Genomic DNA, 27,724 nt, shown 5'->3' with positions numbered 1-27,724 from the left:
TTATTTAATCCAGAATATTTAACATCTCACCTGACAAGACGATGTACGGTGGACGCCTACGCAGAAATGCATGGCACCTTAAGAAGAAGAAGATATCATCTAGTTTGGGAACGAGAACTGTAAAGTCGATCAAAACTACTAACTAAATGGTTGGTTTTTTTTATTATTTAATGACTGAGCTTCGTAATAATATTAAAAACATTTTATTAGATTAGGAATTTAACTCGATACTTCAGTAAATGACCGTTTTGGAGTGTAATTTTTCTACTAACGACGGATTTGCTTGAAAATTTGGCTTTAGGTTCCTCTTACCCTCTACTTCACTTTACCTGCACTTAAGCCAAGGGTAGCTTTTACTTGTAAAGTAAAAGCCACCTCTACACACGGGTGAAAAAACTAACGTTTAAAAAAGTCCGGACATGAATAAATTGACTAAGTCTATGCAACTTTTATTTTATAAAGGTTTTTCACTAAGTCAATAGTTTTGAGTTATTTGCGAGTAAAAATGTTTATTTTTTTAAATAAGAACCACTTTTTCGGATGATTTTTATATAAATAGCTTAAAAAGTAAGTATTTGTAAAAATAAATATTCTTAGCAAAACTGTAGCTTATAAAAAACAAAAAAACGTACAAAATCTGTAGACCCCTTCAAATTCGAAATCGAATATTTCAACGTAAAATAACTCAAAAATAAACCACTTTGCAGGGGAACCGTTTCAAAACTTTTTGAAGGTGTTTCAAAAAGCTTTAATTATGTTTCTGTTAAGTTTCTAGCATTAAAACTAAGCGAGTTACTCTCAAAATAAGTTCTTTTTTGGTATAAACATCGTGAAAATTAATTAGCACTCCAAATAAAATTATTCGTTACCGCTTGACAATTTACTTTACTTTACTTATGTGTTGTTTTGTGATCTCTAAGTGTGGCCGATTCAAAGTATTTATTTAAAAAAAAAATCCCTTTTTGATCTATTGCGTTCCTAATGATCTATTGTTTTCTTTCCAAACTTCTTCAAACTATGGTATAAAGTCAACCACTAAAATTTCCCCTTTTAAGTTTTAAATATAAGATAGGTTTAATACACACATTATTATTTTTGTTTAAATTGTAATCTGTATAAAACATTTTGTTACTAAATATGTACATCACAAGCAGCTGAACAAATACATTACTTACACAGTTATAGAATTTAATATAATTAACTATACTAATAAACCTCTAATAAATTGAAGTACTGTTCTAACTGATCGTTCTTTGTTCCAGAATAATAGAGATCTACGCTGAAAATCTATTTGTGTAAGTACTTAATCTTAGTTTTAAAATATGTTTTACTAGAGCATTCATAGCTAGATGACTACTGCAAAATCGACTACCAAGTATTTATTCAAACTTTATTATTTAAAGTACTTATATGATCCTTTAAAATTACAGTATTACTTGTATTACAGTATCCCACCAGTATCGTAGGTGTCAATAATAAATGTAATAAGCAACTGTATTCTATTGGTATTATATATCTATTTTACATATTGTTTTAATATCTCTACACGAATATGTTACCCAGCTGCTTTCGGTTTTCAGTTTATTTGGTAGCACTTTTTCACTTAAGATTTTTAGCTTCTCTTGTATGTCTTAGTTCCATTTGTATAGTCCTTGTGATCACAGATATTTTGCCATAGCAGTCTTCCTGTTATTTCGAACTATATCTTAAATTTCTTTTATGCTTACTATTCTTACTCTTATTTACCTTTCTTTTTCTTACTATTAAAAAGGTCATATCTTTGTACGTCTTCTATCTCTTTTTTTATTTAATTTCATTTAGGTATTCTACATCTATTTCATATCTTCTTATTAATTAATTCATAGAATTGGTTATCTATAACTTATACTCTTCTTTGATCTTATCTGTCTCATTCCAAATTTTAGTAGTTCCATAATTAATCGAGTTTTAAGTAGGTTTTAGTTGTGTCTCTAAGAAAATAACTTTTGTTAATTCGTGGTCTAATTCATATATTACTTTTCCTTTTTTTCTTTCTACATTTTGTACGATTTATGTCTCAAACCTTTTCTAGTTCCTAAGTTTTTTTAACCTCTTTAGTCTAAAATGAAGCTTACATATTAGCGGATTGTAATCAAAGTAAATCTTTGCACCTGGCTAAGCTGCAACGAATCCGATTGGATTTTTAAACCTTCTGTTTCATCATCTTTATCTTTGCATTTTCCTTGTGCAGGGCCGGCTTCACTAATTTCCATTTCTTCATAAGTTCCTAGCTTGAGTCATATCAGTTTTAATCCACTTTACCGACATGTCATGCCTTAGTGTCCCCACCTGGTTTACTTTGGTCTTCCCCTCCTATTTCTTTTAAAAACACACAGATCAGCAATTATTTGTATTGTCTGATTTTGACGTTTGATATGGCCAAACCTTCTTAACCTATGCTCTCTCATATTGGCAACAATTAGTGCCGCCCGTAGACTTCCTCTACTATACTTATTTCTAATTTTACTCTATTTTGTTACTGCACTCATTCATATAAGCATTCTCATTTCCGCTAAATGTATTCGTTGTTCCTCTCCTTTTTATTATATATTTTAATATTCAGTTGCGCATATCATAGCTAGTCTAATAGCTGTTTTATAGAATTTTTTCTTTAGCTTCTTTGGAATTTTTCTATTACAGAAGACACCACTCGCTTCCTTTTACTACATCCATCCAATCAACATTGTTGTATATCTCATGTGTTTTTGTAAACAAGTACTAATATATTGCTTTTTCATTCGTCTGGCTTTTGTCCAACTTCCATAATTATTTTAAATTAACCTGTTCACCAACTTGTTTTTATCTCTTCTAATGTTTGTCACACTTCACTCTTTTAAAGTGCTTCAACCACTTCCCCGTTTGTTATTCTGGTCAACGTTGCTGTTACTGTCTCTATTTTGGACCTGTTTGTTTACTAATCTAAAATATATCTCGTTTTGTATACTATATATTCAATTACGGCTGCTACACATTTGCATAGTTGTATAGACGTCTCATTTGTATCTCCAAATGGTAACCTCGGTAAATGGTAACCACTATGAACCAGAACAGTAGTAGGTTCTCGTCTAAAGTTTATGTTTTAGAGTAATTCTACCTCGAGAAGTAGTTGCAGGTTTAGTGGTGTGCTACCATACTGTGACGTGTATCTTGCTACTACCAACACTCTTTTTCCCACAGTTACTAATATTTCTTCTTTGAGTTCCGGATAAAAGATTCCAAGATTCCTAGAATACCTCGGTATTTTTTGTACGTAAGTACGCAAATTTTCATGTAATTTCGTTTCTATTCTGAGTTATTTTTTGACTATTAAATTAAAGCATTTTATATAGGTTTAAAATTCGTGGATTTTTATTTTACACTAAATTATACCCTTTTCTTTCTTTTCTTTTAGTTTATCAATTGTAAGTTATAAGCTTTAATTTCTAAAGAAGTTAATCTACAGTTTTAGTCGCATCTTTAAACTTATCTCATTTAGATTATAAAGATTTTTAAAAATTAATTCAAACTAATGCTTTATTGATATTAATTCAAGTATAATTCAAAAACCCATGTATTATCTACTAATTCTCCTAATCAAGACCTTTCCATTAAAGCTTATTTAGCAACATTTTTAATTAAACAAGATAATTTACTTAATGCAAAAGCCATTATCTCCGCAGAATAATAAAAACAAGCTATTTTTGCCATAAAAGCACTTTAAAGCACAGCATCATCGCGTTTTTCCGTTTTCGCGCAACACCAAAAGTTGCCGGTCCGGCTTCTAAAAAATATTATCTTCATTAGCAGCCCAGTAGAAGTAAATGGCAATAAAAGTCACTAATAACTAATTTTTACGAGGTTTCGGTTTTAAATGCAAAAGCGTAATCGTAAGAAAAAGGAAGGGAACATTAGTTAAGGAGCTATACAAAAACTAAAACAAAATACAAAGTAATGTTTTAGTAAGAATGTAGTTCTATTTCATATTTTGATATACATAGTAGATTTAACTAGCGTAAAAAACTTTTTGATATTTCTTTGTAAAACATTTTATTTATAGAATTTATAAATCAACAAGAAGATCATTATTTGATTGAATGTAAAATTACTACACTACTTATTGTTTAGTTTAAGAAATCCGATGTCAAATTGCGAATTGACAAATTGATAATTGAATTGCTTGTGACAAATTTGCCTTTCCATTTTGATTCCCTTATACTATATCAACAATTATGTAAATTAAGAAATAGATATCTCTAAGAGCAGTTCTGCAAGCTGCAGTTCAGCAAGTGGGTCTGATCACGTTAATATCGTTATATATATACCAAATAAATATTAGATAAACTTTAACAGCAAGAAAAAATTTGCCACTGGTGACACTAAATTGTTTTTCATATACCTTCTGGTCCTTGTACTATTTCCTCGGACTCTTTGTCAACCCAAAGAGTGACGTGACGTGTTGAGCAGTAGGTTTGGATATAAAAGCTATAGCCCGAGACCATAATATTTTTTTCCAAGACTCGCTAATCTTACAATTCTTATCTTCAATTTGGATTTTGGAAGGTACGCCATAGCACGTTTGTATTCTAAAAGCCTTCTAGCTGTTCCGTTTCTAATATATTTTTTTTTAAAATAGTTCTTTCTAATATCAAAGATTCTATGTCAAAAAAGCTTGTTGTTATGTTAAAGGTCTATTTGTCAAAAAATGTGTATTGAAAAGTACCTATTCATGAATTATTATCGTTCAGACTAAGCAAGTTTCATGAGTTACAGAAATAAGTTTTATTAGGGCATCCAATATGTACCAACACTATTTTATCCGAGTAGTTTTTGGGAATTAGTGCTATCTTAATCCAAGGAAAAATCTCGGGAAAGAGAAATGTGGGACGTAGAAGGATTTCCCTGGTTGCGAAATTTAAGGGAGTGGTATGGGTGCTGTTCAATACAGTTGTTCAGAGCTGCAGCCAACAAAGTAAAGATTGCTGTGATGGTAGCCAACCTCCGATAGGAGACGGTACTGCAAGAAGAAGCTATCTTAATCTGTATTATAACAGTTTTGTAACTTTTGTCACCACTTTTCCACGTCGTGGATGAAGTTGCTGATTTAGTCCTATTTATATTAATCTTCCAAAAATTTTCGTACACACCTACACGTTAAGATTATTACAACTTTCTGCATGGTCTTGTAGAGATGGTTATTTAGACCTAGCTTTTTTATGTTTTCTAGGAGGTTCTTCGGAATGACTCAAGTAGTAGAGAGAATAATAGGTATTATCTGGGTACTTTTCATTCTCCACTGTCTTCGTATTTAAATTTCCAGATCCCTGTATTTGGCAATCTTTTCGTTCTGTTTAACACGAAGATTATTGTTTATGTGTATCGCCACATCAATTATTGTTATTTGTCTCTTTAGTTTATTAATTGGTATGAGATCTAGTTTATTATGTGCCACTGTTTGGTCTGTAAGCACAGTGCGGTCCCATTATAGCTTGTAGTTGTCATTCTCAAGTATACTCTCAGAAACGTATTGATAATATGGAAGATGGTTTGTTTAAAGAAGTCCACGTTTGATGGCTATCTCTTGATGAAGCATCTTTCTTACTGAGTCGTGCCGTTTCTTATATTCAGTTGTAGCAAATATAGTATAGTTGTAATCCCCGGTAAGATGTTGGAATGTCTCTTGAGCTTGACAGCCATATCAGCATTTGTTATATTGGCTTTGAGGGCCTTTGACCATATATTTCAGGTAATATTTGGTTGGTATGACCTGATTTTGAATGGCCAGTAATGAACCTTCTATTTCAGGGAACATCTTTCCTGATGTGTTCCTGTGCCAATAGTTCAACGCTATATTGTCGACATTTTTTATCTAGCCCGTGCAGAGGTTTATTGATCCAGGTGCGCATTTTTTCGTTCTTAGTAAGATATGCGTATTTCTGGTTCTCTTAGTTTGATCGGTGATGTATCATCTACTGCCAAAATCGCGTGATATAGAGTAGATGTCTCATCCTGCACCTGAAAATAATAAAATAAGATTACTATTATTATTAATAATAATATTTTTGTGTTAACGTTTATCTTTAAAAATACATTTTTCCTAATGATTTATAATGAAATCACTAACGAGAGAATTTTACTGTGATTATTTTGGTTGTCGTTGATAAATCATATTCTTTAATTTTTCTGACGGGTTTTCTCAAGTTATATTTGATTTTATGTAATCGAATGAACTATATTCCAATAAAGTCTTAACAAGAAGGCACCTTAAAAGTATTAACAATTATTAGAAGAATTTTTTTATCGTGAATTATTTGGTTGCCAAGTAACAAAATAAAATAATTTGTTTAAATTTGTGTTTTAAAAATTCTTGAAGAGGGATCGAAATCTCCAATTCTCTAAGAGGGATCGAAACGGTAAATTAATTAAATAATTATAAAATGCTACAAGAATATAACTTCGAAACAATCTTCAACCCAACAAAACAGAGGAGCAAGGTAACACAGATACATACTTGGTATTTTTTCTACACTTCGCGATATTATATTGTGGGTTCCTTAGTCCACTGGACAGATCCGGTATTGTATGAACGCATAGTTATTCCTTAGTACAGTTAAAAGAAGTTTTGTTAGTTTTTGGACTCGTAGAATCCTCGGTTTGTCTCTCTTCTTATTTTTATTTAGTTCATTCTATTCTCACGATCCTTTGATACCAGTCATTTTATATTAAGCTCAATCAGTACATTGAAGTAAAGCAGCATGATGACAAACCAACTCTTCGGAATTCAAATAGTACTTTAATTTTTTATATTACATTATATCATCATCAGTGGCATTACAGCTCGTTATGAGCCAAAGCCTTCTTCAGAACAATCTTCCATTCGCCCCTGTCTCTGGCACCTCTTCTCCATGCTTAAACTCCGATGGATTTTAGATCTTCCTTTATGTTTTCTTGATACCTAAGTTTTGGTCTTCCTCTGGCTCGTCTTCCCACTGGTCCTCTTCGGTCGAAATTTTTTCTGATCGTTGCAATATTACATTATATACTTTTTATAAAATAGTGTGTGATAAAAGAAGCAGGACTGTTGAATATTGCGCGAATTATGCGAAATATATCAAAAAACTGAATAACATTTGATCAATATTTTTTAAAATTCTATCGAATGACACCAAACATGACACCACAACTACAACCCCTAAAGGTTTTCAATGACTATAGCGCCATTTATCACGAATTCAGATAAGACGCGAAAAAAAGTTCAGAAAAACTTGTTTACTTTCCCCATTGGAAACCTAATCTGCATTAGAAAATGTGGTTTTTCATTTAAGATTCCAAAGATGTAATTCATCATGAGGGTGTGTGTTTCCATAATTTTTCTAGGGTATCCTGATAAATCGTTTTTTTTTTTCGATTATAATGCAAGCTATCGACAATTCGAAAAAAATGTTCCCTACAATAATTACTTATTTTTTTAAGAAATCTAAATCTCCAATAAAACATTGGATTTTTTATTTAAGATACCAAAGTTTAAGATTCAAAGTTTGAAATTTTAAAGTCTCAAAGTTGTTTCATGTCATTGGATGGACTTTTGGAAAATACTGAATACGTGTTTTTCAGTTTTTCAATCAGAGGTTTATTTTGCGAAATATTGGACCGTCACACTTCTTTTGTCTCACCCTGTATATTTTATACTATATTTATAATCATTTAACAGATAAACAAAGTTGGGTTGAAAACTGAAAATTTTCTTGAGTTCAAGGGAGGTAATTTTGCGCAGTAAGTTGATTGCAATGTTAAAACATACCAAATTGTACGTTAACTGCAGGCTGCAATATCAGATATACGGATTATATTGCCAAAACTTGTCCACAGGAAATGCCACAAATACAAAAGCTCATTATACCTGCTTATTTACATAAAAAAAAATCATAACCCTAAAAAATAAATGTTAACCATAACAATAAAATTACCTCAGGATCAAAAATGGAGATCTCCTTACCAAAAGAAAAATTAATCAGCTTCTATCAGTACCTTTTTAAATTATTTAATGTTAAATATCATGGTAAAATAATTTACAATTCTACATAATGAATGGCATGGAGTAAGCACTACATTACTATATGTAACAATAGTACATAAATTGTTTGTATAAAACAATTTATCCTTTTTAGTCGACTGGTATAAACAGTCTGATTATGTAAATAAAATATATATTAGGACGTGTATATTGGTACAAGAAAAATTATTCTCCAATAGGAAGTAAGGCTTACTTAATAAAGATTTTTGATATCATTTCTTTATATATTAATTTCTTCTTCTTCTTCTTCTTCCTCTCTATAAGCAGTTCTGCTTGTTCATTGGCGGATTAATACCTCTATGAAAGGTTGTCACTCCATCTTTTGCGCGGTGGTCCGATACTTCTTCTGCCGATTGGTGACTTATCTCTTGCTATTTTGACGACCCGAGTCTCCTCCATTCTGTTTATGTGGTTATTCCATTCTTTTTTCTATTTTGTGTCCATTAATTTATACACAGTACGTTACATTTTCTTCTAATGTCTTTACTTCTCTTTTGATCTCTCAGCGTATTTCCTGTAATTCTTCTCAGTACTCTCATCTCTGCTATTTTCAGTAGCCTTTGCGTTATGGCTGCGTCTCAGTCCTGTACGTCGGCTGAGGCGTATTTCATTATTGGTCTTACACTGGCTTTATAAATTCTTGACTTCATCTCAGTGTCAATGTGTCTGTTTCGCCATATAGTGTTATTAAGGCATACTGACAGTCTATTTGCTTTTTGTACTTGATCTCTCATCTGTTTGTCCAGATCTCCATACCTAGACAGTGTAATTCCCAGGTATTTTATTTCCATTACCTGTTCAATACTAATGCTATCAATTTCTATTTTTCATCTGATGGGTTCTTTGCTGACTACTATTGTTTTAGTTTTCTGAGATGAGATACTCATATTAAATTCTTTTGTGGACCAGTCTTTGCAGACTATCTTCATCTTGGGCTATCAATGCTGCGTCTGCGTAACAGAGTATTTTGATTTCGTTATTTTTCATTCTGTATACTAGGGATGACGGTTTTTGACAAAACACCGGTTTTCGGTTATACCGTTTTTTTTTGCTGACGGTTTAACCTGGCAGTTATACCCGGCCAAAAAAACCGGTTTTTTCAAAAATCGGTTTTCGGTTTTTTTTAATCCAATAGGTTACAAAGTTACATTTACAATGCACTTTAGTCTGCGATACTTCATTCGACTCGATATCAATATGATCAAAATTAGAAGGTACTATCGAAAGAACATCAATATCAATATAAAAATAAAACACAATTTTTAATAAACCCATTTTATTCTATTAATTATTATATTTATTTATTATTTTATTATTAATATATATTTATTGATTATTATTAAATATAATATAGCGTAAGATTAATATATAAATATTGCAATAATATACAATAAAATTATAATATAAGTACGATGAAGTAATATTTTCAGTAAAAAAGTATAGGTTAGAAGGTTACAAATAGGTTATATTATATGAAATGAATTTAGCATTATGTTGGCCAGTATTTTTTATGAAGCCTATTGAGAAAAACTCGTTCATATATATATGTTGATCGGTTAAGCGGCTTCTCTCATCTGACACAATATCATTCAATTATGACACCAGTCTCTCTGATGCCGCCGAACTTCCGACCAACGACATGTATTTTTTAGCTATAAAAGCCAAGCCTGGCATACAGGTTTTGTTCTGCTCCCAGAATGAAAATGGATCATTTAATGTCGGCAGCAAAGGCTGCTGCAGATATAGAGTTAGTTTATTTGGAAAAGATCTTTGAATCCGTTTGTCCTGAGAACTTGAACTGGAATCACTGTTCGCCAACTCCAAATCGTGTGAAGACCAAAGAGGGTTTGATTTTAAACTCACTTTGGCTTCTTCATTCTGGAAGGAGCAGGAAGGAGAAAGTTTTCCGATTTCGGTAAGATACGTCCTAACTTCCGAGCCTAAATTGGATGTAAATTGATATAAGGTTGAATGATCAAATAAATGAACTTTTATAAAATGAAAGGCAGATATCGAGCACAGTTTTATTAATTAAATCTTGCCCAAGTACTTTCGCCTCCTAGAGCAATTTCAGGGGAATTTCGTCAAATTTGGGCTATCCAACAATCGCAGCATGTCATAAACATAAAATTTAACGTAAAATTGTACATAACACTACACTAAACAAGAACAAGCAGTTTAAAATTATTTAAAAAATAGTCGAAGCTACATTCTAGTCGGCAACAGGAGAGAGATTCTCTCCTGTTTCCCTGTTTCGTGTTACCCCAATCATTTCAACTTATAAAAAATTTCATCTGCAATTCATAATGCAATTCATCTTTTATTTTTACTAACATCAAAAAAAATTTATCATGTATTACTTTTAACACGTTTGTATATTTGTATAATAGGTACATTTTAACTCGTTTAATACTTCCTGTATGGGTGTATCATTTTGAAAACGTAGGGAACCTTGAAGATTCGATAGAAGAATTCGATATAAATTGTTTCTGGCTGATGTGAGTTTACACTTTCAGTTTGCTTCTGTATTTATAAAATAAAATAAAATTTGAATTATGGTTTTGTTTGGAATAATTACTTGAGAATAATAATTATGATTGGGATCCAAAATAATACCTAACCTAATCCTAATCACTGTAAAAACCTAATAACCGGTTTTTACTTTAAAAATAAAAAACCGGTTATAACCGCGACAAAAAAACAACCGATAAAACCGGTTATTGCGATGTAAAAAAACCGGTTTTCGGTTAAAACCGGTAGGTTTTTCCCATCCCTACTGTATACTCTTCCTTTGTTAACGGTTTTGATGATTTCATCCATGATCAAATTAAAAAGCATGGGGCTCAATGAATTAATAATTTCTCAGTAACTTGCTTTATAACGAATATTGCATCTGTACACAATCTTCTACTATCAAAATCCTGTTGTTCATCTGTTAAACTTCTGCTAAATACTCTGATTTATTAGCACTTGTAAAATTTTAGTTGTAATTTTTAGCGTAGTATTTAACAAGTTCCTTTGTAGTTTTCTGGCTGTTTCTTATTTCCTTTTTTAAATAGTAGAATTAGTTCGCTCGTTCTCCATTATTCCGGTATTTTATTGTATTTTATAATTTTAATAATTAATGTTGTTAATTGTTCTGTCATTGCTGCTCCACAATATTTTAGTAACTCGTTTGGTATCCCGTCTTTACCTGCTGCTTTTCTGTTCTTCAGGTTTTCATTTCCTGAACTTCCTGTACATTTATTTTAAGTTCTTCTATATTATTTTCAATCGGCAAAACCAAGCTCCTGGATTAAAAGAAAACGGGAATATTATATTCAATAATTCAGGAAAGGGCGTGGATAACTTCCTAAAGTCTTACTTAATGTGGTGCTTGGGGTGAAAAATTAACATCAAGTCTGGTGACTTAGGAGTGGGCCAGCTGTTACTAATATCGTATTAGGTACACTCCCTTGCCATTTGTACTGCCGGAGTTTTCCAACATAGGCGTAGATTAACTTGATGAGGGTTTCGCCAGTGTTCAGAGAAATACAGTTTTAGTTTGTGTGCGCCAGTTGTTGCAATGTTTTCAAAATTATGTACGGTGCTTTAATTACCTCCGGTGCAGAACAAGAGTAGCAAACGAGATGTTTGAGTTGGAATGTTTGGAATAGTTACAAGATGAGGGAGAATATAAATTGGTCACTTAAATGCTAACTAGCCAACAAAGTCTTATTGAAGTCTTAAATAATATTATGCTATAAAATAAATAATAAATGCAGGTATCTTAATTTTATAACTAAAAATTATTAATTTTATAGATCAGGACAATATGTGCCCGATATAATAATATACAGCGATCTTAATAAATATAAAAAAAAACTGTAGATACCATTGAACAAAGTCATGGTTTACATAATAGCTATTTATTTAAAAATAATAATTTGTTAGAATCTAACTGTTGCTAAATTTTTATATGTATCTAATAGACTTTACCACCCCGCTTAGTTAGTTTTCTTGTTCGTTGGTTCCATAGTCAGCCCTAATCAATTTAGGTTTTAATGAGCTATTTTTCGGAACTTATTTGTAAATAAAAAAAGATGTTGTCTTTAAAAATGGCCAGAAATGACAAATTCTAAAACGAATTCTGGCATAAATATGTTTCATTTACCGTGAAAGCATAAAATTTGTCTTTAAGGATTTAATTTTGAATAGTAGTATGTACTACTGTTGCCGAGGCTGCTGTTGACTGTCAAATCGTTTTTCCGTTGCAAACGTCTAAAGGTAATATTGGAAATAATTAATTGGAGTAATTTATAATAAAGCTGTTCTCAGGATGTACCTACTTGGTCTTCTTAATCCGCTATATCCAAATAAGGGCTCTTGACCAAACTTCAAAAGTTATCAGAGATCTTTAAGAGATTTAATAGAAAGTTTTTGGTTAACCAACAGTCAATTTATCGGGGAAACAGTAACACTCACTTTGGTAGCAACAGAGTCAGTCAATGATACCACTCTACTAAAATATAACAGCGCATAGAAAATTCAAGATTAGCGTTCGTAAAGATGACTCTTTTTAGAAGTCTCGATTTAACACTTGGTACCAAAGTCTATATCATCTAATTTTGGCCTCTATAGTCGTGTTTGTTTATCATCAAAACGGACATGTCTAAGCGAGCAAGGGACATTGTCAATCTAAAAATATCTGGCGATGAGCCGTTTATCCTAAGAGATGTTCTGCATTTCTGTGGTTATTTCTGGTTACTTCAGCTAAAGGTAAAAGATCCAATAATGTCCTATTAAATATTTGCCGTATTTGCAGATTTATTACTAAGATTGTGTAAACACAACACACTTAATAAAGACATTTGTGTTGTCTACAATTGTGTGTAAAATTTCTTCAGTAAAACAACAACTCCAATTCTTTGATGTGCTTCTCATATTCGTAATTTCCGAGAGTTACTCCAGAAATTTTTAATCATTATTATATTTTTACTGCAAGCTCGTATCCGATGGTTTCCTACATGCTTCTTCCATTTAGCTGTTTCATCCTTAGTAATAAAATGCGGTACTCTTTGTGGAACATTTAAGGCCCCTGAGATTGGCTCCTTAGTTTCTTCTTTCATATCTCTGTCGTGGTCCTGTATCTTCAAAATGTCCGTCCAAGCTAGCATCGTCATCGTTAGGTTTAACTTCTGCCTTAGAATCAGAACGAAATTCTGCATGAAGCTTTTCAACATATTCTTGTTGCTTTTCGAAATTCATACTCAAACAATCTGTAAAACAATAAGTTTATATCAATTAAATATACAGAACACATAATCAGTATGTCAGTCACAATTGTAAATCACATAAAGATTTATTATTTAGTCTAGAAATAAAATATTTTAAAATTAATTGATTTATTATAACTTGTATAAGGTGCGGATTCACGCTCCGCAATTCAATAATTTGACAAATAAAAATCGACAAATAATTTAAGATAAGGATAATAAAATAAGTTTAAAAAAGCACAAGGTCTATTACAGACGCATCTTAAAAATTTTATGGGTGGATCGTGTGACTAATGCTAAGGTCTTACGTAGAATAGACAAGGAATACGAGATTATGAATACAATTAATTGGAAATTAGAAGCGTTCGAGTTGTGGTGTTACTGTCGCATGTTCAGAATCTCGTGAACAGCACATAAAATATATATCTAACAAACATGTGCTGAAAGGGCAAATGAGAAAGGACCAATATTTAGGTCATATAATGAAAAGACCTAAATATCGCTTATTTTGACTGATCATTCAGTGCAAGATCAAAGGAAAATGCTGGATCGGAAGAAAAGTGGCTGATTTATATTAGACAATGGACATGTCTAATGGTCGAGGAATTGCTTCAATTGTCGACCGAGAAACATTGCATCTGCTTGTTTGCACACACAAAAAAAAAGAATACTATGGAAGAGCGCAAATTCGAATATCTTGACCATGTTATGTGACATAAACCGAAATATGACTTGTTACAACTTATTCTTCAGTGCAATTTATTTGGAAAGAAAGAACCAGAAAGAAAAATAATATCTTGGCTTTAAATCTGAGATCTATTCCAAATAGCTGCAATCAAAGTTAGGATAGCCATGCTGATTGCCCACTTCCGGAACGGATAGGCACCGTTAAAAGAAGAATAAATCTTTAACACAAAGTTAAATAAATATCAAAGAAAAATCCTGGACCCTGAACTGTAATCTAAAGACCCCAAAATGACGAGACATCTGCATTCGTATCGTTATAGAAGGAACGTTGAAGCCAAATGTGATCTACATTTGAAAATCTTACATTGGATTTATTTGTCTATGGAGAAACAAATAATATCGTATGTTGTTATAGCCTGGTACCTTTGAGCTAAGCTGGTTTTCCTACCAGTCAGGCAGAATTAAGTCCACCAAAGGACTAACACTTGCATTCAAGCTAGTTCCGTGCAAAACGAGCAATCTATCTGCTGTTGAGCAATTAACAAATTGATTTGACGAAGCTCTTTCAAATTTTGCCAAAGTCCAAAAATCCCGTTTATTGATGTTCCCTAGAATGCTCTTTGATAATAGCAGACTAGCAGACAACATCTACATCTACTCGAATTAAAGGACAATTCAAGGAATCCTACAATATAATAATGTTTTCAGCCTGACCTATTAGAAGTGGTAAATCAAAGTTATTTAAAATTGGAATAATAGACCAGATGACATAAAATTATGAAATATGCCATACACTAAACGCTACTATGTATTTAAAGAAGACTGTTGCATCAAAGTTGATCCTGTAAGATAATGTTTTAGTTATCAGACTTTATCTCAAGTTAACACCTTGGTATAATAATCGGTGAGATTAAGTCAAATATAACAGAACGTTTAATTGGTGTTAAAGCTATCTTCTTTTTCGGAAAAAATAGTAACCTATATAGATATCCAACCTATATAAATAAATAATATAAACATTATGTTACTTTTCAATAAAAATACCTTACGATAGGTAATACTTGTTATCTCCTTCGAAGTGAAAATTTTTTAGTCAAGTAGTATAGTCTTTTTCTTCTTTTTCATTTTATGTAAATATGACTGTGTCTGTTTTTTAGTATGCCTCCAGTAGGTTGTCGTTTCATCGTTTTCGTGGTCTTCCTACCCTATTGGGAAACCGTCTCTTGCCGTCTATACCTTTCTATTTGTTGTCATTCGACTTATATGATCGTTCCATTTTACTCTTATATTCATTACCCAGTTCTTTATGTTCTCCACCTTGCATCTACGTCGTATATCTGTATTTCTAGCTCTGTCCCTTAGTGTCTTACCATCAATCCTTCTTAGTGTTTTCATCTCTACTATTTCTGCCGCGTATGCCATCATTGATCTGATTACTGTTTTGTAAATTCTTCTTTTTATTTTTTTCCCGATATTTTCATTTCTCTATGTTGTTTTATTCAGACAACCTGCGGCTTTGTTTGCTCCATTCCCTTGATCTTCCGAGCTTTTCGTAGCTAGATAATGTGATGCCTGAGTAGTATTACGTTGTCTGCATAGCAGATTATTTTAAGTTGTTTTTCTCCCATTTGGTATCCTTTTTTAGTTCTTACTTTTTTTATTATAAAGGACTTTATTCACTTAATCCGCTTATCCATACTTCTACGAATAATCAAAACGATCAAAAATATCTATCAAAACAACACACTTGAGGTTAAAGTAGAAAAAGAACAAACTGACCCAATTAAAGGTAGCATTGGGATAAAAGAGTTAAATTCAATTTTGTGGAATCAGAGAATTGAAGCTAGCAATTCTTTGGGTACTCTAATATTCAACCTGATCATAGATAAAATAATAAAAAAGAAACTAAAATTTAAACTGTAAGAAACAAAAAACGACAATAAATTGAAGCAAAACAACTTAAAATAATATGCTATGGAGACGACGCAATAGTAATCTGTCAAAGTAAAGATAATTTGCAACGTATGCTGAACCAATCTAATATAACTGTCAGCAAATTTATTATGTTAATTTCAGATAACGGAACAAGTGATGGAGTGATATCTAGGCATCAGACTATCTAGCAACGGAAAGCTCGAACCTGTAGTTGCAAATCAAGTGAATAGAGCAAACATAGCCACAGGTTGCCTGAAATAAAGATATTGGGAAAGAAATGAAGCGCAGAATTTACAAAACAGTCATCAGACCAATAATGGCACATAGAATAGAAACAGGACCGGACACAGAAAGAACAAAAAAATTCTAAAAACAGCAGAGATGAAAACTTTTCGAAAAATCGACGGTAAGACATTAGGAAACAAAGCTAGAAGTACAGATAGGAGTACACAGAACTTACTGGAGACACATTGAAAAACAGACAAAGTCATGTTTACACAAAAAGGAAAAGAAAAAGAAAAAGTTGAAATTTGAGGGCACGCGTCTGCAACATCTAAGAAAACACTACTACTCCACGTAGTGTGTGACAGTGAAAGAGAGATGGTATTAAATTATGCGAGTAAGAGATGAGGGGACTGATTTTTCAACTATACACAGCCGTATTAAAGCAAATTATATACAGTGTATATACATATCTAGAGGTATACAATCCGTGGTTTACGTGATCTGTCGTTACAGACGTTTCAGTCGTTGAAGTCGTTCATCTTTTTTTTATCATACCTCTGCGCGATGCACCGCTTCGTCCGTAGTCTGCGATAAGAAAGCTATGCTTCTCCGAGTTAGAATTTTAGTTCTATATAAATAATGCATGCATTCGATATGTTAAGAATTGTTAATAAAATTTTATTTTGAAATTAGTTTTATTTTTCGCCAAACAAAAGAAATCTGGGATTCGATAGTAAAATAGTTTTCTAGAAATATTAAAAATTACTTTAGCTATCAGCTTTAAATTTTTTTTTTTCATGTACTTTTCCATGCGTTACACCAGTAATGTATTCATGGTAGGAGTAGTTTGGGGAAGCATACATATATTAGTAATGACTTAGCTTCCCTTACCAGCCAACCTTTATTATGTAAATCACGTTTTATTAAGTAGTGTATCTCTGGCTGTCCAAGCAAATGCACGTGCATGCCATCATTTACATATTTATAGCGAAACAAGGGCCGAAATGAACACAAGTTGGGGTAATTAAAAAATTCATTTCATTGTGCTTGACTCTGTTGACTGCGTACACCGATGCAGAATTAGTCAATTCAACGGATGGCTGAACTTTTATACACAAAATGCAAATTTGTCATGTTTTAGCAAAAAATGGACTAGATTTCATTTTGATGAGGCCGGATTTTGGGGCTGAAGCTCGGAGATCGGTGGTGTAGTGGCGATTTAACTGGATATATATCAGATTGATAGGTTTTTCCAGCTAATATAAAAACAAGAATAAATTAGGTTTAATTGGAAAAGATTATTAAATGAGCTTAATTAAAATGAAACGAATAAAACTTGTTCAAATAACTAGAGAAATTTACTTTTAGTATTTTAGTGTTGTTTTATGGGGATGTAATATTTTTATTTTAAAACTCAAAAGACTACTTCATTAGTAAAGCAGTACCTAATTGCAGTTGCCTTTGTCTCATAAGAGAATACAAGCAATGTAATAAAACTGGCGTGATAAGCTTAAAGCATAAATGACATATCCTCATATTTTCTTTTTAACTTTTTTTATCCTATTAAGGCCCAAATTATTTTTTTTAACTTTAAAATTTTACTTCTGCATAATTATTAGTATTATTGTTCTTAATATAGAAATATTTATGATATTGTTTGATTTAATTGCATTTTTATAGTTTGTATTCGTCCTATAATTAGATCACTTGTCGGTAGTGTTATCATAATTGCAAGTTTGTGTGAATGAGTTAAAAACATTTAAAAATAAATATGAGAAATAAGTTTATGTTTTATGATAACAATCTATACGCAATGTTACAGTACATTTTCTACAATACGTTAGTGGTTTTACTTTACAATTTTGTTCTGGACATCGTTTCTGCTATTTTCGTTTCTTCATGAAGTGTTTCTTTCCCATCGAATTCAATGTATGTCCAGAAATACTTTAGATGTTCTCGATCTTCCTTCTATATTTCTTGTACTTATTTTTAGAGAAGCCATGAGTTTACTAAAGCCACATGATTCAGTTGTCTGAACATTCATCATCATCATCATGCAACCACTTCTGTCCACTGCTGGACATAGGTCTCTCCCATTTCTCGCCACTCTTCACGGTTTTGTGCTTCTTGTTACCACTTCTTGGATATTCGTCTAATGTCGTCCATCCAACGTGTTGGTGGTTGTCCTCTGCTGCGTTTGTCTTCTCGTGGGCACCAGTCAATTAGTTTTCTGGTCCATCTTGTGTCTTTCAGTCTCGCTATGTGACCTGTCCAATTTTATTTCAACTTGGCTATACGTTCGACGACATCACTGATACCTGTTCTTTTCCTTTAGTCTTGATTCCTTATTCTGTCTTATTTTGTCACGCCGAGAATTGATCTTTCCATGCGCCTTTGTGCCACTCGCATTTTTAGTGCTGTTGTTTTTGTGAGCGTGAGAGTTTTTGCCCCGTATGTCATATTAGGTAGCGGGAAACTGGCTACAAGCGGCCCAGTGTAGAGAACACTGGAAAGAACTGAGGGAGGCCTATGTCCAGCAGTGGACGGGATTGGCTGATTGATGATGATGCCGCCCAAGCAAGTGTTATTCGTCGTTGAAATTCGCAGATCTGGTTGTCCTTGCTTATTCTGATTTCATCACCAAGATATATGTACTTTTTTTGTCAATTTTACCACTTGATTTTGAATAATTAGGTGTTCGCTGGGAACTAAATTTGTTATAAATTAGGTCTTACTGATGTTCATTTTTAGACCTGTTGTTGAAGAAACGTTTTCTAATTCTTGTACCATTTGTTGTGCTTCACCCAGATCTTCGGTAATAAGTACTATGTCGTCGGCAAAACGCAGATGATTGAGCATTTCTCCATATATTTTTATTCCTCTATTTTTCCACTCTAACATTTTAAAGGCGTATTCGAGGACCGTTATAAATAATTTAGGTGAGACAGTGTCGCCCTGTCTCACACCTCGCTTGATATGAATTTCTTTGGGGGTATCATGTGGTTTTACACGCGTTGTGACGTTTTGGTATAAAGTTTGTACTAGCTTTGTGAGCCGGTAATTTATTCTACTATTGTTCAGAGCAGTTATAAATAATGCTGTCTTATTCCACAGTGTCGAAGGCTTTGTGAAAGTCTATGAAGATAAGTACCAGTGGTCTGTTATATTCTAGCGACTTTTCTATTAAGGTTTTAACTGTTTGCAGGTGATCGTTTGTTCCGAATTTTGAGCGGAAGCCAGCTTGTTCTCGGGGCTCGTAGAAATCCAACTTTTTCTCTAGTCTTACTAGTTGATCTACGTAGTTGATCTACTTTGATTAAATAGCGTTTTCTTTTTGCTTGTTATACCTTTGACTAGCTGGTGCCAGAGGATCTATTTTATCAAAATGAGATGCTATAGTAACACACTTATTATCATTTTAAAAGTATTTCTCCATTTACATTAAATCGAAAATCATATGATCCACCAGCTTCTTCACCAAGAGTTTTGTGTCTTGTATAGGACACTTCACTAATTTATTTTCCTAGAAGGTTCCTGTTGCTCGTTATTTACATTTTTGTAAATAAAGTAATAAATATCTGTGGTAAACAAATTATTAAAAAAATACCAAGTGGCTTGCAGGTTCAGAAATGCAATCTAACATATCAAGTTTTACTCCTGATCTTAAGATAAAAGATTTGCGAATATTTTTGGCGATTTTTTTAACATTATAGAAGTCAAAGTTATAACAAAATCTGCTCCTTCCATAAAGAACCCAATATGTGTAGCCTAATCAAAATATCCTTTTTACGCATAAATTGCTGCAATGAGTTGTGTCCATATTATTTCACATCATTTCATTTACTTTATTTTTTGTATTTGGTATCCAAACTAATATTCATTAAAATATTAGTACATCATTATCTATGATCACTGGAAGCCCGTGTAGGGCCATGGTCGCCAGTTGAGGTTTCTAGGCTCTAAAGTTTAACATGGTGTGGATGCCAGCCAAAGCGCATAACTCCTCAAAAATCCAAAGTTTTCTATCTAAAATCAGTACTACCTAGTTTGTTTTCCTTGGGGAGATAATTTAAGTGTCATGTATATTTTACTTACTTGACTATAGTTAACCATCTTTTTGTTTTTATTGCTTGTTTTTCCCATTCTCGCATTTCTAGTTCTTTTAAATCCTGGTTAATACCATCAATCTATCTTTTTCTAAATTTACCTCTTGGTCTCTTGCTGTTTAATTATTTTGTAAGTACTGTTTCTTTATTTGTCTTACCATCCATTCTTTTTACGTGTCCCAACCAACTCATTCGTTTACTTCATATAGCTTTTGTGATAGTCGCTTTATTAAATATTTTATTAATTTCGTGATTTATTCTTATACGTCATTCTCCATTCTTCTATATATTTTTCTTAAAATTTTCCTTTTCCATGTAAAAACTTATTCTTCTTGTTCACTAGTTAAAGTCCATGTTTCTGATACATACGGGTCTCATAACTGTTATGTCTATTTTTTAACTGACATTTTTGTCCACTTAGATACGGTGTTGATTCCAAGTGGACAGTTTTTGAATCAAGATCCATCCTTCCAGTTGGGGTAAACAATAAGAAAGAGTTTCTCTCATAAAATCTTCGGTCCCCTTTTTTTATAAATTTCAAAAATAACCTAACTGGACATACATTTTTGTTTGATCGCCTTTTGTTTTGGAAAAATAATGTAGTATTCAATTCGGCTTCTAAATTCTTGCATAACATCAAATTCCTTCTGGAAAAAGTAAATCTTGCAGTTTACGGCCTCATTGCCTCTTCAAGTAAGTTCAAATGATTAAAAGTGAAAAAACTTTTTTTGTGCTTCATCGGGGGTTTCCTCATCGTAGATTTGGATGACTTTTAATAGTTCTTCGGTGGATAATGTTTTTGAACTAAGTTTTCTTTTTCTTGGACACTTTAAAGCTGCCTCCGATCGGTATCTCTGGCCAATTTTGCATATTTGAAGGATATATCTGTGTAAGGGTCGATTTTTATGCCGTACTCCGAAAATATTTTTCTTGTACCATTTTTGCTGTAGTTTTTCACATTGACTTTTCAGACGACTGTTTATAGTCTTCGCCATTGCCTTTTTTATGTTAAAGACACACTCCTCGAAAATTTTTGCTACTTCCGTTATGGTACTTAGTACATTTTTCAAGCAAAAAATTTATTACTCGTAGGAACTCCGAAAAATTTTTTCTTTTCTTTACCTGACTGGCATCAAAATCTTGATTTTTCGTCTGGAATTGTTATATCTGTCCAAAATTGATTACGCCTTAATGACGTTTGTCCAACTGACAACAATAGAATTACCAGCATCGAGTTAGAATCTATGGAGAAGCTATGAGCATATTAACGTGTGTATTAAAAACGGCGTAGGTAGGTGTGGCTAACGGTGATACCAATATGGCGGTGAGATCATGGCCGGACTCAATAATATTAAAACTACTATAAAAATATGACTAGTTATTCAGAAGATTTAATCATAATCTACAAAGTGCAATACATTTTTAATAAACTATGATTTATTTATCCCGCGGTAAACACTAAAAACACGATATATTATACATAAAGATAAATTAATACAGTCAAATACTATTAATTTATTCTTTGAAGTACGGGCCATTACTTTGTTTACATATTTGTATACTAACCTGTAGAACGTTATTCCTGAAGATTTTTTATTAACATTGCTTCTGCCACTGCAACTACGTTGAGAACAAGAAACCATTATTATGCACTATCACAATATATTATTACAGTTTTTATAAAAGTATTATAAAACTAAAAATATTTGAAAATCAACAAACGTAAACAAACATATACGATCTGTCAAAAGTGTCAAAACAATACGGCCGAAGCGAGGTCGTTTTTAGTCACGTGATGCCCTCTCCATAGATTCTAACTCGATGATTACCAGACACCTTTTTGACGGATCTGTCATAATTTTGTCGCTGAGAAATCAAGGGCAGGAAAGAGGATTATCAGTAAGAAACGTGGCGATGCTATGACGTTTTATCAGTTAAAAATAGTCTAGTGAAACAGTCGCGGTTACTTCATGACTGCTTTCATTTCCTTCTCTAACTATCCTAAATATTTGAAATGGCTTACTCCTTTAAATTTTTGTCCACTGAAAGCTATATAAATGTCATTTGTACTTTTTTCTTAGTTGTTTTTATATACTTTGTCTTTGAGACATTAACTTCTAGATAAATAATATGTGCCGCTTGTTTAAATTATTTAGAAATATGTTCTAGGTCTTTTAATGTCCTTAATACAGCTAGGTATATCTATATCTTCTGCGTAAGCTAGGACTTGGTTGGTCTTTGTAAATGCTGTATCTTCCCTATATATAGGAGTATTCCTAATAATATGTTTCAACGCAAGGTTAAGAAGTGTTGTGGATAGCGCATGTCCTTGTGTTAGATCTTCTCTAATATTAAATTCATTAAACAGTTGATTTTGGATTCTTACTTTTGCTTTGGTGTTGGTTAGGCCTAGTTTTGCTAATCTGATCAGTTTTTTGGTCCATTTAGCTCTTGTATTGGGCTATGTAATTTCTTTCTAATTATTGAGTCATACTCTTGTTTAAAATCTACACAAAGATGATGTAGTTGTTCTTTCATGAGTAAAATATTTTTCCAATGTATGCCTAAAATATTAATTAGAGCGAATAATTTCTCCTTATAATAAAATAGAATTCACATTTAACTAAATACTAAAATACTGCACATTTTGATAACTCTAAGTATCAGTGTCCAATTTATAAATCAGTCAGATAATAACGATTCAACAACTTATATTTCCGAGATTTATTTCCGACAGCTGACGCTTTTAACATACGGAAAAAAAGAAGAAAATGGCCAATTACTGGCGAAGACTAACGAATAATAGTTGAACTATGATAATCAGTAAGTCTTTCTTCGACGTAATGTGTGACTTCATAGTGGAAGGAGCGTACAATGCTATTGAGATATAAAACTTTTCCATGACCATTGCCTCATACTGTGAATATAGCACCAAGTGCTGTAAATAGATTTTATAATGAACTTAAAGCAACAAGAATAATACAGTAAACGATAAAAATAAAAAAAAGAGCCAATGTAAAACTGTAAATCTAAACAAAGTTAGCATATTATTGTCCAATGTTTATAATTTTTTTATTGAAAGGATATTGAAAATATAATACCACAAAAATTATAATTCAGTTTACTACAGCACAAAGTAACTATGGAAAATTTGTCTTTAAATTTAAATAAATTTTAAGGATTAAAAAAAAACAAAATTTTCAGTGATCTACTTATTCGCTCCGTGCGTGACCATGGTGTCCTCGACGCATCAAGGAATTTGGATATCGGTTAAAATACTTGGGAATTCCAAGGTTGGCCAAATCCAAATTTCTAATTGATTCGATGCAGGGAAATTCCACTTTCGCTACGTAAAACAAAGGATTTGTTTTACATAAAAGCAGGTAGATTTTCTCTCATCGATCAGTCGAGCTTGCCTCTTCTACTGTAGACCTAGTCGGTGCTATTATTGTTCCTACTAAGTTATTGTTTTATTTCTGATTTTTTTATATACCATTTTATTTTAGCATTATTGTATATTCAGACCTTTTCAGGTTAGAATAATACATTGAATCTATATTTGTTCATGTACTGATTGTTTGATATTTTATTTGATTATTTTGATTGTTTATTTTTTTTGTATTTTGTGTCTAAGTTGTTCTTCCGTAAGTTAAGAACACTTAGAAATATTTATCTTGCTTTTTCTATTTTATATTTTGATTTGTACTTTGTCTAAGTAGTTCTTTCCGGTAAGTCAAAGAACTCTTAGAAATATTTTCATAATCATTGTTGCATTATTATTTCCGATATATTATCTAAGATATTTTCTTCCTTAAGTTAAGAAAATACTTAATACATTTGTCTCTTTCATTTTCTATTTTATGCTAAGTTGTTTCTTCCGTAAGTCAAGAAACACTTAGCAATATTTCCACATCTTTTCTGTATTTGATTTTTCGTATTTGTAAGTCGTTTCTTCCGTAAGTCAAGAAACACTTATAAGTATTTGTATTCTTATTTTTCCATATTTGATTCTCTTGTTTGTTTTCACTCTAAGTCGTTTCTTCCGTAAGTCAAAGAAACACTTAGAAATATTTCCATACCTTGTTTCATATTTACATATTTCATTTATCTGTATTTCTGTCCTAAGTTGTTTCTTCCGTAAGACAAGAAACACTTAGGAATATTTCTGCATTTTTCTATTCTTTTATCTTGTGTATTTTACTTTTCATTCTAAGTTGTTTCTTCCGTAAGTCAAGAGACACTTAGAAACATTTTCTTTGCATTGTACTTTTATACCATTTTATTTTTCTTGTTTACTAAGTTATTCCTTCCGTAAGTCAAGGAATACTTAGACTATTTTACCTGTTCTGTTTTCTATTTTTGATCTGTTATTTTGTAACTGCTCCTTGGAACTGTTACCTATAACAGATACTTGTCACGGTAACCGTTACTTTATACCAGTAGAAGTATTAAACCATTTTATCAGTGACAAGCAAAGATGGTCAACACCCGGTCTAATTCCGAGGACAGGAAGAAGTCCGCAGAGCCGGCGATGGGTCCTACAGGCCCAAACGCCCCCTCTCGGCAACAATGGTAGGGGTACTTTGAAACGATGTCAGCGTGCGTAGCGGCGAAATATGACACTTGGACCTACCTTTTTACGCATAAATTTTATCAAAAATGACTGCAAATACATATTGCGTATTTAATTGTGCTAATAATAGCAAAAATAGTAAGTGTAGTTTTATAGGTTCCCAAAGATTACATATAAATTAGAGAAAAGAAAAAGATGGATCCGTGCTATTAATATAAAAAAGTAAATATTACATAACTTCATTTTTATGCAATTGAAATAGGAAAAATTTAAATAATTTACCTTAAATGATATTTTATAAGGCTTCAAGCTAACTGCAGAGTGCCTGATGACTTTAGTTTTTATATCATAACTTTTACTATTACTGTTTTTAAATATATGCTCTTTTACGTGAAAAACTTGATTTGCCAGTACTAGATTTTTCCCTTTCTTTTCCGTTTGTGGTTGAAAAGATATATTATGATGAATTTTGAGAAACCCAGTTTTTAATACTACATTTATTTTGTACATAAACTGAAAAAATATAAGTAAAAAGTTAATTATTATTAATTATTAATAATTGTCAATTTCGCATGTATTTAACAATGTCAAACATATGTCATATGTTTAACCTGAAAATTGGTAGGTCCAAAACTGTCAGATGAAGGCGGTAGGTGTCGCGTCAGTCACGCACGGAGCGAATAGGACGCTGACCTATGATGGGATAATATTGGTAACCAAATCCACCGTCTTTGTTATATTATTATATATTGCTTTTTATTTGTCTTATCGTTTGGGAATTCGTCCCTTTGATTATTAATTTGGTCTTCTGTATATTGAATATAATTTTTTTCTATATCTTTATCATATTCGCTTATGTCTTCGCTTTCCAGATATTTTTTTTTAGAACAAACTTTTTTTATTTATTTTTCTGCGCTACTATAGCCTTGCATTGAATTGGACAGTAATAAACACCTTAATTTTTTAATTTTATTTTTTTTTACTTAAACATTTAAACAAATGTAAAATTTCTTTTACAAAAGTTGTTTTTAAAATTTGAACAACCTCTACAGCCTCTCAAATGAACCAGATTAAATTACCGAAATAGATTCTAAACTAGAAGAAATCGACCAACAAATCTTTATGAATAACCCTGTAATAGCCAACACAATTTTCATTTATTTTAATTACTTAATATTTATGGGGTTTTCTTTTCATTTTGCTACATACTGAGTATATTTATCAAGTCCTTATATTGTATTAAAAAATCACATTAACTCACATAATATTCTATTTTGCTACAGGATATGACTGCTAATCAATTTATCGAGGTAGAATTTAGCATGCTCACAATCTCCTGTCTTTCAGTAGGCAGCTACCCTTGTTTGCATAAATAACCAGCAACACGTCTCTATTAAGCTTTGAATGAGGCTATCTATCAAATACTTACCTAAGTCTGGGTATTGGCACGTACAATGATGGATTGATCCATAACCATCATTTATTATCTTCTCCAATATCCGAGCAATTATGAGTCATAATTTGAATCATAATATAATCAACATTACGTGGAAACTGCGTTAGAGCGAATGGTGTTAATACCTTCATAAAAGGGATGAAAGGGGTAAAATATTAATATATGTGTGCCAGATGTGCACTAATTTCCTTTTGATTTTTGCTGATTAATGTTTTCCATTTCGCTAAATGATTTAAAAATTCGTTTATTCCTTAAGACCCAATAATTGCTAAATACTTTGCCTGATAATATTAATATCGTACCGATTTTCTGCATGTGTATATCAGCTTTTCTCAAATGATGTTAAATATTATTGTGCCATCTAAACTATAAATTTTGTACTTTATTTGAATCTGTATATTTTTTAATTCAGTTTAATTATTAAAAATAGGTATACTGTTTTTAAAATTATTTTCTGTTAACATGTTTGAGGTAAATATCGTTTTTATGGGATTAAAAAACAATTGATTGTAATTATTGTACTATAATCTGTAAATCACATTGTATTGTACTGTAATCACATTGGAAAAATTGGCCTAACATTTAATTTTGCCAGAAGATCAGGTGCGTGGGGCATTGACTGCGAAACTCTGACTGATTATAACAAGAAAATGAGAAGTGTAAAAGAGAATCATGGAGAAGGAATTGCAAGGAGATAGAACAGACTGCAGAAACGTCAAGGCTTCATAAAGTGCTGTATTACACATTCAGAATGATCAAGAGACCCCAAAAATGGTGCCTTTTTCAAGCTTAAAACAAAAATGATACATGGCAACAGACTGGCCTGAATACAATGACTGACCGTTCTAGGGAAAACTGATGTGTGACAAAAGGGTACGAACTGATTTATTCAATGCTTCTACAGAAGGAATATGATTTGTTGTATAAAAAATTATGTATGATGCTAAAGGTAAGCTTAGGACTGGAATTTATCCCAAAGGTGTGGAGCTCATAAGGGTGACTTTAATACCGAAACCTATCAAAGCCGCTGAGACCAATAAGACTGATGTCACTTGTACTGAAGTCTTGAGATAAACTGCTTGATAGGTACATTCTTCTTCTTCTTATGCCGTCCCCATTAACGGGGGTCGGTGACCCCATTTTTAAAAGCTTCTCTGTCTTTTGCAACGTGGAATAATTTGTCTACAGTCATGTTTATCCAGTCTCAAATATTTCGCAGCCATGACTTCCTCTTTCTACCTATTCCCTTTTTGCCATCGACTCTACCCTGCATGATGACCTGCAGAAGACTATATTTATCATTTCTCAGTATGTGTCCAAGGTATGCAGTCTTGCGTACTTTTATTGTTCTCAACAATTTTTTGTCTTGGCCCATCCTTCTTAGCACTTCCTCATTGG

The 27,724-nt window shown here is 32.1% G+C and overlaps 1 protein-coding gene across 1 annotated transcript in view; it reads left to right on the top strand.

Moving 5' to 3' along the window:
- The window catches only part of LOC140439837 (uncharacterized), an 895,210-nt gene that overhangs the window by 378,981 nt on the left and 488,505 nt on the right, over window positions 1–27,724 (top strand). The window contains exon 5 of the mRNA XM_072529991.1: window positions 1,263–1,295. The gene's annotated coding sequence lies outside the window, so the exon portion shown is untranslated. The remainder of the gene's footprint in view (window positions 1–1,262; window positions 1,296–27,724) is intronic.

Source organism: Diabrotica undecimpunctata, chromosome 4 (assembly GCF_040954645.1).
Source record: "Diabrotica undecimpunctata isolate CICGRU chromosome 4, icDiaUnde3, whole genome shotgun sequence".
Classification (NCBI taxonomy): Eukaryota; Metazoa; Arthropoda; class Insecta; order Coleoptera; family Chrysomelidae; genus Diabrotica; species Diabrotica undecimpunctata.
The sequence above is the reverse complement of the archived record's forward strand: the minus strand, read 5'-3'. Positions and strand labels throughout refer to the sequence as shown.